Source organism: Eptatretus burgeri, chromosome 12, assembly GCF_056783735.1.
Source record: "Eptatretus burgeri isolate ZD-2024b chromosome 12, Ebu_testis_v1, whole genome shotgun sequence".
Taxonomy (NCBI): Eukaryota; Metazoa; Chordata; class Myxini; order Myxiniformes; family Myxinidae; genus Eptatretus; species Eptatretus burgeri.
In genome coordinates, this window is record NC_140972.1 from 26795187 (window position 1) to 26805871 (window position 10685).

Consider the following 10685-nt stretch of genomic DNA (forward strand, 5'->3'; position numbering starts at 1 on the left):
AATCTCAATCTACTTGAATTTTCTTCTGCTGTACCTCCTGTACTACATTCCTTTTTTGCTCCCTTTTCTCAATACCTCCCAGACTGAATTTTCACTGAATATATACCTTCTTAATCTTTTTCCTTTAAAAACATTTTAAAATGCTTCACTTTCCTGATTTCTCCCTTTGGAGTTCCATAGGTGTTCTTCTACTTCTTCTTCACAAAGATCGTTTCCCAAAACGGTCCGTCAGGTAAGCGCTTGGTCCACCAACCCTCCTCTCACAACTATAGAACCAACTTTCTCCGTGCCTTCAACAAAAATTCTTACCTCCCACCCCATGATCTTTATTCACGTAAATCAAACCATTCTGATCAGTTACTCTTTAAAAACTCTGAAAATTTTTCTTCTAGAATCTAAAGTGATATCCATGTACGAGGTATATTGCAAGGAATAACTGGTCATACTTCCGATGAATACACGCATCTATTGAAATCATTTCGAGACACTCAGGATGATCAATCTCCTTCAGCATCATCCATGTAACTCTCAGTTCCTGCAGAGGTTTTGCGGTCGACACATTGACAGAGATCTGTGCATGGCACATTGTGACGTCAGCAGGAGCAACTACCTTTTTCTTTACCCTGCCGCTCTTCACAACTCGTCTTCTTGCAGCTGCAGTGCGTAAGCTTAAGAAGAGTACTTGGTGCAGGTGGGAGATCGCCCGATGCCACCTCTCGGCCGGTATCTTTGGAACCTTTCCATCCATGACCATCTATATTAGCGATGACAGGAAATTGCTCCAGACATATAGTTTGCATTGCAGCCTGATAGTTAGCCCTCAATGAAAGTTACTGTGGAGGGCCACTTGTAGGAGGCATGCTTGCTTCATCCTTGGCAGCTGGCAAAAACAGGTTGTGTCTAACTTCATTGACTTCAGAGTAGTCTTGGCAATCGAGCTTCCACACAAATCTCTCCATGTCATTCATCAAACTGGTATCCAGAGTAAACAAACTTCCAAGCTTTTTAAAGGTTTCTTGGAAGCTATCTTCTCAAGCATCATTTTCACTTCTTTCTTCTTGGAATTCTCATAAAACGAGCTCACCAAATCACATCCTGTAAATCAGTGAAGGCCGATGAGAGCATCACTCACACTTTGTCCAAGATTATTTCAAACAGCAGTTAGATTGATTGTGCGCCTGTTGTTACTTCTGTCAGTGTGTAGAAGAACTTCTGACCAAATTTCATGGGCTTTGGGCCACAACAATGACAAACACTCCATGTCTGGGTTCTTAAGTGCGATGGAGGAAGTACTGCTGTCTGAAAACCTGGAAGAGGAAGGGAAGCAGCAACATACAAGCAGTGGAGAAAGAGTCTTGGATCTGCCTCTTCGTGGTTTCATCCCACTTCCTTTAAGACTTTTACCTCCATGGCCCCTTCAACATCACAAAGTGAGTGATATTCACCATCATGTGTCATCACAACACCAACATCCTCGGGAATATGTGCAGGACGATGTCTTGAAAACAAAACATATGAGTGCCGCTTTAATCTCAGTGCTGGACAGGAATTTCTTTCATTTCCGTGGCACTTTCTGATCCTCAACATATATCTTTGTTAGCTGGCTTCCAGCAGTTGCTTTTCACCCCCTCTCACCTTTCTTTATGTCAAGCTACCGATCCGTATCCATGAAGAAATGCACAACATTACTGTCAACACTTTTTGCCTTGTCCACTAACTGCTTGATCAGGTAATCAGCAAGCAATCCAAACGGGATTGGGATATTCTTTTCCGGTAGCTTCTAAAATCTAAAGCATTGCCATTCCATCGATGATCCAAATGCTTCCACGAGGAATGGTTTCCATTGCAGGTGCTGGATGGACACTGGCTTCAATGATACGCATCAGATTTGACTTTTAGTCTTGTTGAGAGAGCCATCTGCATTGGCTCGCGACAGTGGCAGTGGACCAAGATAATATGTCAACATCTTGATATCCAACTTTCTAACCCCAGCAATGACGCTCAGTCTATGGAAGAGATTTATGTGGGCTTTGATCATTATCTCCTTCCCTTTCACTTTTAATTTGGATTGCTTGTTCATCAATATGAATGTCTTCATCTTCCGTTTCTTGAAGACCGCAAACATATTTTCACCTTGCAAGCGATTCTTTCAATAGGACAAAACAGCAGCTGCATCTCCCTTCTCAAAAGCCTCCAAATAGTACCTTGTTACATCAAATGAGGCAATGGCACCAGATGCAATGTGCAGGAGCTGCTCGTTACTCTCTTCAAAAGAGTTGACCATTGCCTTGACAGTTTCTATCACTGTATATACATTCTTCGCATCCTAAATCATGCAAACTATGATCAGATCTCAAACCCCACCACAAATACACGGATACAGTTACTTTAAATGAACACATTTATGTACCTGTCATGTACCATTTTGTCTGTATTTTGGGAACATACATACATACATACATACATACATACATACATACATACATACATACATACATACAAGATGAGAGTTTGGGTAATATATAGATAGATGAACACAGAAGTATTAGATCAAATTGGCGATGTTTATTTTATGCTTAAAAATAAATCGTTCTTTGTCCATACTGAATGTTTGAGATTTTAAAATAAGCCATTTGAAGAAAACAAAAAGATAGCTCCAGCGAACTATACCGCTGAGGTTGTTTGCATTGATCAAATTCTCCCAAAGAGTAAGAGACTGAATCGGGAATTGATTTTTTTTATAATTTTTTCGTTGCCCGATTTGAACGAAACTTGATACTGCACACCACAGGAGAATGGTGAGTAAGGTGGACTGAAAATTTTTGTGCCATCGTGTACCGTTTTGGCTGTATTTCGGGAACATACATGCATACATACATCTATACAAGATGAGAGTTTTAGTAATAATATATAGATAGATAAATATTTACAAAGGACAATAATTCAAAAGTTAATGATAATAATAAAAGTCGAGAAGTAAATATAAGTCGAGGCATCTCTATACACGCCTCGAAGTCAAGGCGTCTCTAAACACGGACTTAAACACAGACAAAGGGAGACAATAAAAATAAAACCCTTCCTTTATTCTTGTACTTAGCTTGGCCCAGAGCTGGTCTTTGTGGAACTTGGAATCTAGGTGCTTCCACCAGCACGTGCAGACGCATGCAAAATGGCGCCAAGCTGCTTCTCTCGTTGCAGGACAAACGCAAGACAGGCAATCCATGAGCAGCACTCAACAATCCATGAGCAGCAACAAACATCCATGAGGGTGTTTGGATATGGACACCCAGCAGGATTAAAAACAAAACCTGTCAAAGGGCGGAGGAGCTCCTTGTGAGCCAACGACCATCCATATCTCGTGTCCAACTGTGTCTGCGGACGTCTTCCTGCAGTTGGGTTACTTCTTACAAGGAGGTTGGTGGCAGGATTTGCACTCTGGCTACCGTAAAACACTTCATTCCGCAAAACACAAAAACGCAAAGAAATCTGAAAACCCACTCCGTGGCAGTACCTCCTGTGCAGCTTCCCTTCGCAGGGCAGCTCACCGGATGACGAGATTGGGGCAAAGCCTTCGGGACCCCCAATCTTTGATGATAGGAGGTAAATCACGGGGTAACATTTATGGGTCAGATTGCGGGAGGGTGGGTCAGAGTGGTGCTAAGGTGTCGTCCACCAGAGGGTGGTCTCCTTGGGTTAATCTTAGGTGGTCCCTTCAGGTGGGTGCCTGGAATGTCCTATCCCTAAGAGACGATGATCACCTGTCTCTGTTATCATCTGAGCTCAAGCGTTTGGACATTGGGATTGCAGCACTCTCTGAGGTTCAGAGACCGGATTGCGGCGAGATCATGGTGGGTGGTTACACCTACTATTGGTCTGGTCGCTCTGATGGTTACCATACCCAAGGAGTTGCTGTAGCTGTGTCCAATAAGTTGACTCCAATGACAATTGAGGTAACACTGGTCAACAAGCGTATTATGAGACTAACGATTCGTCACTCCTTGTGTGCCATTTCCCAGGTCTCTGTATATGCTCTGACTGAGGAGAGTGATCTCACCGTGAAGGACACATTCTACGCCACACTCGAGTCTGTGGTTGATCAGTGCGCCAGACGAGATACACTTCTCGTCTTGGGGGATTTCAATGCATCGACTGGAACTGATAGGGATGGTTATGAGACGTGTGTTGGTCCCCATGGGTCAGGAAGTATGAACCAGAATAGCACTAAGTTCCTTGACTTTGCAAGAAGTCATGGACTGGGGGTGGCTGGTTCATGGTTTCAGCGCCCACAAGCTCATCGCTGGACTTGGTATTCCAACGCTGGCAGTGTAGCAAAGGAGATTGACCACGTCCTCGTTGATGGTCGCTGGAGGATGATCCAGAACTGCAGGGTCTACCGGAGTGCTCAGTTCCTCAATACTGGCCACCGGGCTTGTTGGAGCAACTTTGAAGTTGCACCTTAAATCCAGGAGAATGGTACCATCACAGCCTAGGCTGGATGTTGACAAGCTCAAGGATGAGAGGGTAGCTGAGCAATTTGCGAACAAGCTGAGTGGAGATTTGGGGGGTCTGGTTGCTTTGGGAGGTCCTGAAGAGTTGTGGAGTGCCTTCAAGACCACCGTCCTTGATATTACTGGTGGATGTCTTGGAACTCGCCGTGGAGCAAAGAAGAATTTTGCCTCTCAAGGGACACTGGATACCATTGACCAGAGTCGCAGGGCCAGGCTGAATGGCTGAGCTGAGCTGTTCAGGGAGCTAAGGTGTAAAACTGTACGTGTGCTAAGGGTGGACAAGGAGGCCTATGTGCGAGGAATCTGTGAGGGGGTAGAGCATCACCTGTGGTCAAGTGATTCTCGTCCCGCTTACAGGTGAATTCACGCATTGCGTTCATCCAAGCCCATCCCTCGGTGTACTGCAGTTAGAGCAGAGGGTGGAAGGCTCTTGACAGAGGAGTCTGAAGTGAAGGCCCGCTGGGCCGGTTACTTTGAGCGGTTGTACCAGGCTCATCCACCAGCTGTTGAGTTGGATGTCAGGGGTGTTACAATCCCTGTTGCTGACCCTCCAATCAACTGTGGTCCACCTTCACTTGGGGAAACACGGGCTGCGGTGAACCGGTTGAAATGGGGTTAAAGCTCCAGGGATCTGTGGCATCCATGCTGAACTTCTTAAGGCTGGTGGAAATTATGCACTCGTGTCGTTGCATGCAGTTCTTTGCTCTGCCTGAAACACAGGCATCATCCCAACTGACTAGAAGAGGGGCCTTGTTGTCCCTCTCTGGAAAGGGAAGGGTGATCGCCAAGACTGCAACAACTACCGAGGGGTGACGCTGCTCTCAGTGCCGGGCAAGGTCTTTGCTCGGATAATTCTTGATGTGGTTCGCCACCATCTGCTTGAGCACCAACGTCCAGAGCAGTCAGGCTTTACACCAAAGAGGTCAACGATTGACCGTATCCTTGCTCTTCCGGTCTTCACCAAATGCAGATGAGAGTTTCGGCAGGGGCTGCTTGCAGCTTAGGTTGATCTCTGTAAAGCGTTCGAGTCAGTGAATAGGGATGCCCTCTGGAGGATTCTTGGTCTTCGTGGGGTGCCACCAAAACTGATCGATCTGATGTCTGAACTCTACTCTGGTACTGAGAGTGCTGTGAGATGTGGTGGTACCATCTCTGACTTATTTCCAGTTGTTACTGGAATTCATCAGGGGTGTGTACTGTCCCCCACACTTTTCAGCACTTGTATGGACTGGATTTTAAGGAGGATGTCGGAGAGATCAAGCTGCGGTGCATCGTTTGGGAATGTCAACATCTCTGACCTTGATTTCGCAGATGATGAAGTCATCTTTTCGGAGACTTTAGGTATCCTTTTGGGGGCCCTCGAGTGCTGAATGAGGAGTTGGAGCCGCTGGGATTACGGGCTTCCTGGGTCAAAACTAAGATCCAGGTTTTCAATGACATCTTGGATGCTGCTTTCCCATCTGTGCCTGTTTGTGGTGAGGATGTTGAGGTTGTCGAGAGATTCACTTCCCTTGACAGTGATATTCATGTCTCTGCTGGCTGTGAGTCAGAGGTCAATAGACATCTGGCGTGGGCCTGGGGAGTCATGGATTCACTGGATAATGGGGTGTAGCGCTGCCGGTACCTGTGCGGGAGGACGAAAGTCCGAGTCTTCAGGTCCTTGGTGCTTCCAGTCTTGCTCTATGGATGCGGGACTTGGACTCTGACCAAGGATCTGAGATGGAGACTTAATTCCTTTGGTACCAGGTCTCTTCGGAGAATCCTTGGCTATTGCTGGTCGGACTTTGTGTCCAATGAGCAGTTCCTGAGAGAGCAGTTGTTTGTTCCCTGCATAGTCCGTGAGCGTCGGCTGCAGCTGTCTGGACATGTGGCTCGTTTTCCTGACGCTGATCCTGCTCACCAGATTCTCTCAGCGAGGGGGTCTCGTGAGTGGAGGAGGCCAATGGGCTGACCATGTGCCTCGTGGTGGCAGCAGACTGATCTCAAGGAGATGGGGATGGGCCAGGCGTCTGCCTGGGGGATGGCCAGACGGAGGCCCCTGGAGTACCGGTGGAAAGTGGACGCAGCAACACGCTGCTCTGGCGCATGCTCCCATACCTGTCCTGACCTGACTCAACACCAAGGCTCAGAGACCCAATGCAGCTGCTTCGTGCGTCGATCGTCCTCACGACCCAATCAAGAGCCAAAGGCCAGTGTCTTGCTTGACCACGCGAGCCAAATCGCCTCAACACAGATACAATGATCATGCCGTCCTCTTCGTGTGTTGAAGGAAAGCCAGCCATATAGCTCTGTTCTTGCAGGCCATCTCCTAACTATGTTCTTTCTTGACCACGTGTGTTCCTTCCCTCAACTCAACTCTGCCTCGTGCGTGCACTCACCCTGAACTCCACTCCTCTCACTGGACCGGTGTGTGCGCTCTCTGTCCTATTTGGTCTTCTGATGCCTACAATGCCCTCTTCCTCTTCAGGAGTCTCACATTACACCCATCAATCCTCTGCCTGCTTGAGCGTGGTCTGCTCGCACGAAACCTGGGAAGGCAGGTCTTCTGCCTGCTCGGCTAGCTTCTGATGTCACGCCCATCAATCATCAGCCTCGGGGGCGTGACTTCGCCCACCATCACCCTTGGAGGCGGGGTTTCTGCCTGCTCGGCATGTTTGCCTGTTTCTCGTCATGGTTTTGGTTATAAAAAAAAAAAAACAGGGAAAAGTCACGGGGGGGGGGGGGGCAATTACATACTGGGGAAGCTTATTCTGAAACCTTAGCTAATTAACCTGACACCACCCCCTGTGTAGTGACACATAACACTTAAGCTCACACTTTCCCTACTTAATTACATCGAGATGCCTCCAACACATCCATGGACCAAACTACTCTATTCAATGCTAAATTCCCTATGAGATTCCTCCATCTACCCCCACAACCATTACACGATTTTCCTTGCGTGACAACGAATGTCTCATGAAGTCAAAGTGAATTCTTAAGGGGATTATATCATCAAGAGCCTGTGGCGGTTAAAAAGAAAATCGTAATCTGTCAAGCATGTGTATCAGCCAGCGTTTCCAATCCCTTGCCAAATTTCTGTTTTGTGGTATTCGTTAATCTTCGCCTTCGTACCAAGAAAAGATAGAAAGGGAATTGTATTAGCACAAATAATTGGTTGACAACTTGCAAGGTCCAATGGCGTGTGGGAACTCTAATGGTGGCCTGGTGGGTTGTGAGGGGAAATCGGACACTGTGCTATATTCAGGAACCAGCTCATTACATGGGCTGGCAGGACAGCCTTGACTCCTGGAGGTGTGCACACTCTCCTCTCAGTTGTCGAGCCTGGGTTCGAATCTCGGCCCTGATATACTGTCATCCACAGGCAGGCAGGGTCATCCACAGGCAGTGGTCATCCACAGTCATCCACAGGCAGTGTTTCACAGGCAGGGTGATTTATCAGTCGGATGGAGGTTAAACTGGGTGTCCTGTCTGCTGGCATTACTTGGTGGGCATTAAAGATCCCACGGTGTCCTTTGCGAAGAGTAGGCGAGCAATTGCCAGCACCATGGCCAAATGACAAATTCCTACTCTAAACTGCAGGGGCAATGCATCAGCGGTGCAGCCGTGCCCTCAGCCATTGATGCTTCCCCGAAGCCATTTGCTACATATGAAAGAAGAAAAAGAAGCTCATTGCACCTTGTGGAGCCACAGTGGACAAAACATTCGACAATCAGGTAACCAACCCTATCGAGCAACCAATCGGACAATGGAGGAATCCTTTTTAGCAAATCCAGAAGGGGTGTTGAAAACAACAAGCTGTCAACAGAAGGGATGTTTTGTAGCACGATTTCCCCATGGTAACTTTACTGCAGACTACCATGACTACTACTACTTTTATAATAGCCACAATTGCTCCCATCTTTTTGGGGGTGGGGGTTGGCCACATGAAGTCGATTGGGAGAAGCATTTCACAAGACAGGTGTCCAATCCTGGCGTTCGACTGGAGGTGCATGGAATTGTGATTTCTTAAGGGTGCCGGTGATAACTCGCCGACTCTTCAAGAAAGATACCATGGGATTTTCTTTTTTACACACACCAACTACTGCTAGCATATAGGACACCCAGCTTGATATACATCCGAGGGATATCGCACCTTGTGAGGCACCAACCAGACAATTTCGAACCCAGACAGCTCAAAGGTAAGTGTGCTACCTCTGGATCATCCTGTCAGATCTGAAAACATAATTTCACATTCATTTTGTCCTCGTTGCTTCAACTCATTCCCTCTTCCATCGCTTGTTCTCTTATTCCTCTATATTTCCTTTTGCATCTGCAATATTTAGTGCTTTCCACTGCCTTGTTTCCACTCGCTCTCTCCAGAGAGGACAAGGGTCACAGGGGCCAATCGTTCTGCCAGCTTCAAGGACCCAGGAGCGTGGAAATCACACTTTGATTTTAAAATTTATCATCATTTACACAACAGGCCAGAATGTAGTCCTTAGGTTTGAAAGGTATGTGTAAATTTCTTATTGAAATGGTGCTCAGTGCAGATTGAAGAACAGACGTGCTTGGTCCTTTTTGCTGTTCATAATAGCTGTGGAGCTACAAGACGTCATAATGGCTGTGGAGCTCCAAGACGTCATAATAGAGGCGGTCTATTTATAACGTACGCACATCGCAGGTATCGTCCGACAATCGCATCAATGTGTTGGTGGTGATTCCGACCCAAGACGCGTGAATTGGTGGGATTGCATTGTCTTTGGCCAAATGAATCGTTGCCCCCATTTAAGAGGACCAATTGTCATTGCCATTCTCAAGACAATGCAATCCTGCCAAGAACAATGTCTTGGTGGGAATGTACTGTTATGTTTTTCTTTTTTCGAAACGTGTGAAAGTTATAAATGAAAACAAAACGTCTTTTTAAAATGTACCAACAATAATGATTTGGTGGCTCCACTCATTAGATAAAGGTGTGTGTGTGTGTGTGTGTGTGTGTGTGTGTGTGTGTGTGTGTGTGTGTGTGTGTGTGTGTGTGTGTGTGTGTGTGTGTGTGTGTGTGTGTGTGTGTGTGTGTGTGTGATTTATACTCTTGATGGGGCGTACTTGCTATAGGGCATGGCTATGATTGATCAATTAATCATTGTTTCAAATTTAAATCATTAATAAGTCAAAAAAAAAGTTTTTAGAAAATGATGAAAAATGATTCGTTTTTCTCATAATTTCAGAATCATTTTACCATAATTACCTCCGCCACCTGAAGGTGAAGGAGGTTATGTTTTCACCCCTTTTTGTCTGTCTGTTTGTTAATTGCCAGAATCCTTCGGATTGTGTGCGTCATTCTGTGTGTCTGTCTGTCTGCTGTTTGTTTGTGTACCCTGTAGCAGCCACAACGTTTTAGCGATCATGACCAAACTGGGTACAGACGTCGGCCATGGTCCAACTTAGACACTTGTCGTTTTTGGTGAATCTAGGTCAAAGGTCAAGGTCAAGGTCACCGAAAAACCGAAATTCTTATTTTCGCAATAACGTCCGCTAAAATGGTCATATTGACTTCAAACCAAATCCAAAATGTGCATCTTCCAATTCTGCATCCAACCATATGTCTCATTGGGGTGTCACACCAACACCCTTCTTAGCGGTCGGGGCTCGAATGTCAGGGGGGTCGGGTCAAACATTTCAAATTGCGATAAAAATGCCATTTCAAGTCCGATTGACTTCCAAGTTATGATCATGACCAAACTAAGTGCTATAACTCATTAAACAGGAGCACTATCGACTTATAAGAACCAAATTGATTTCCAGGTTTTTGTTTTTTCAGAGATCATGGAGATATGACAAAGTTATTCCGGCAATTCCTTGCTCAACGAGCAATTTCATTTGTTACTTGGCGAAATCTTCGATTTTGTCAAGTATGTTAGTCTGTTTGTTTGTTTGTCCGGTCGTCTACAGCCCAAACGGCTGGACCAGTCGTTCTTAAATTTTTACACCTGATAGGCAATCCACCTGAGACGGTCCGCGTACAAACCCGTCTGAATCGGACTAAACGTCACGACGTGAAAACGTATTTTTGGACATTACTCAGTGACCGGAAGTCGTAGCGACTTCCGGTTGACGCCAAATTAAACTTCATTCAAATATCTAAATGATTACTAAATGCAACTTATTACAAATTACGCATAGTTTTCGCAAGCGTAT